This window comes from Papaver somniferum, chromosome 4, assembly GCF_003573695.1.
Source record: "Papaver somniferum cultivar HN1 chromosome 4, ASM357369v1, whole genome shotgun sequence".
Taxonomy (NCBI): domain Eukaryota; kingdom Viridiplantae; phylum Streptophyta; class Magnoliopsida; order Ranunculales; family Papaveraceae; genus Papaver; species Papaver somniferum.
In genome coordinates this window covers 46,414,157-46,416,929 of record NC_039361.1, presented here as the reverse complement: position 1 = coordinate 46,416,929, position 2,773 = coordinate 46,414,157, and the positions used below count along the sequence as shown (strand labels likewise).

The 2,773-nt window shown below is 33.7% G+C and overlaps 1 long non-coding RNA gene across 1 annotated transcript; it reads right to left on the bottom strand.

Moving 5' to 3' along the window:
* Nucleotides 1-285: 285 nt before the first annotated feature.
* On the bottom strand, nt 286-1,766 carry LOC113273829. The gene is made up of 4 exons (XR_003322629.1): nt 1,644-1,766; nt 1,376-1,458; nt 1,199-1,251; nt 286-332 (listed from the first exon to the last, which is right to left on the bottom strand). It is a non-coding gene; the product is annotated as an uncharacterized LOC113273829 (long non-coding RNA).
* Between the last annotated feature and the right edge of the window lie 1,007 nt (nt 1,767-2,773).

Genomic DNA, 2,773 nt, shown 5'->3' with positions numbered 1-2,773 from the left:
ATGTAATCAAAAATTGTGCGAAAGATACAATTAAGACTTGGTATCACTAATACTAAATAAAGGGGATTTTTATCAAAAGCATGAGTTGGTTGGTTATCATATCAATTGGTCCGCCATCTAATCTATAGTCTATACAAATGTTTCTGGTGGCTTATAAATTCTATGAAGAGCTTATCATACAATCGCATAATTCTCTGTGCGTGCCACAACAAAATACAGTTAACTTGTACCTGCAGAATGGACATGTGACCAATATTCTTTCACCAGTTGACTAAACAAAGATCCGTCCTTCTCCATCAACTTGATTGGTTCATCGTACTCCATTATTTTACCTGTAGGATAATAAATAACACTTAAACTCTCCATTTTTAAGCACTATGAAATTCATTTTTCAGGGTCTGATTTTAGTCTTAGGATAAAATGGAACAATATTTAGTCTAACCCATTCATCTGCAAGTCATTGATTACCAGATACATCTGAACTATTCCACATTTTCCACAGACTACCAGATCGACCTCCATTCAACCTTTAGGTTACTGTCAAACCTAAGACAACGAGATCTATAAAAATCCCAAAGGAACACCCCCAAAGAAACTTTGTAACAAAAAGTATTATAACCCTAAATACCCAATCCACATATCAATATGATTATTAGTTATTAAGCCAGTAAATTTCTCGTATAGTCCACAATTCACGAATTCTGCACATTGAATCTGTAAATTTTCTGGTGGAAAACCAAAAGTTAGGTTCAAATTATGAACCAAACAACTCTAGATATTGGGAGGCAGTAGGACCTCTCTTAGCAAGATAGGTTCCAAATCTCTTTAAGGTGAGTAGAATCATGGACATTCATAGATTTATAAATTTCAAAATTTATCAGAAGATGATTTCAAAATATACCAACTATATAAATAGTACAAAATGCAAATTGTGTATATTTTTTGCTCTCAATTCCTAGACAAAGGTTCAACCACATACTAATTCTGAATGCAATCATCTACTAAACTATAAACAAAAATGCAAAATATTGTAGAAAATTAACATCAATCCCATTAAACTATTAATCAAAAAAGAGTTTGATAAGTGAGTTAAAAGAGACTGTTCCAAGAAATAGGAAATGTAGATGAGAAAAATTAATATCTAGCTTTCAATAATTTCACTTTTGAACTGGATTGGAGATAAGATATCTCTACTTACACGCAGATTTCTTAGTTCAAACCAGAGCCCCATCTTTTTCACCACGATAACTACTGTTGAGAAAGCAAACCATCACATTCACAAGTGAGACATTATCTCAAACAGTTAAGAGGTATCAAAATGATGACAAATATTAGCTCAAACGAGAGGGGAAAAGAAAGACAATAAGAAAATTACCACAAACTGGTGATTATTTCAGACTTCCAGTTGCTGATGGATACCCAAACGTCCAAATCCTTCAAACGAACAAAAACTCACGCCTGCACCAAAATAAAAACCCAATTAGCAAATCAATTTATTTTCTTTCGGTGAATACAAGACTCAAATAGTAAGGAATCATACGAAATTAGAAAAACAAAGATGTAATCCTCACCAAAGCTTCAAAAGATTGAATCTATATAAAACGTATTTAAAGTAAATAGATGAACATATCAAGCTTACTTACCAGATTAATAGATTTGTGCAGTTACAATCCGATGAACTCTAATTTCCTTAATTAGATCGAAAAATTGTAATTTGTAAATGATTTGACTATGAACCGTTTTACGGGTTATACAGATTACCGCATACTAATCACTAATCTGAGGTTAACGATTTGACTGGGAAATCAAAATTCAGTCACCAACATGCCCTAAAGCTTTGATGTGGATTCTATGTTTATGAGGGGAATCCTTTTGTGGGTTTTAATGGGAAGAAACTCGTTGTTGTTGACGATGATTTCTTTTTCTCGAACAAAAATCATTCAAACGAAGATTCGAAGATGGGGTTTCGGTTTAGGGTAGAGTTTGGTGAGAGAAAATTATCTTTTGGTGGTGAATGATATGAACTATGAAATTCTGTTTGTGGGTTTTGTTACAGCTTTGAGTCGAAATAACGCGAAGTAGAAAAATTATAGGCAAAGATGCAGCTAGGGTTCCAGTGGAGGGAAAAGAATTCTAGACAAAATTTGGTTGAAATTTCGCAGGATTTTGGGCGTCAAAACTTAGTTATTCCCGCCAACAAAGATTGCAATTGTGAAACACCTTGACCAGTGCATACAGATCGATGACTTGTCATAGTTTGTTGTCGTTAGATTTGAAAGAGATGGGACGAGATATGAAAATATATGAAGGGATTAGTGAAAAAGTTTTTGGTGGGAATTTAGAGCGCCAATTTTATGTGAATATGTAATGTAAAATGGATCCAATTTCCTCTACCGCTCCGTTTTAATTCTGATATAGGCATCGTAATGTAAATGCGTATGCTTTTGAAATAAAAAGGTAAAAATATACACAGGTCAATTATATTTGTGATCCATATTTTGTTGGAAAATGGGTTCAAATAGAGGATGAAATAAACACAAAGAAATTGTTGTACTCTAGACTTTCAAGGCTCGAATAGATTTCTTTAAGACGATTATTTCTACCCTCCCAATATCAATTGGATATTGCAACAGGTATGCGAAATAATGCCTTCGGGATACAATGAAATCCCTACAACAGAGAAATTGGATTCAAGGTTTGCACCCCTTGACCCAACCAAGAATACACGAGAGAGGTTTCTGATGATGCTTTAGAAAAAGAGGAAAACAAGTTG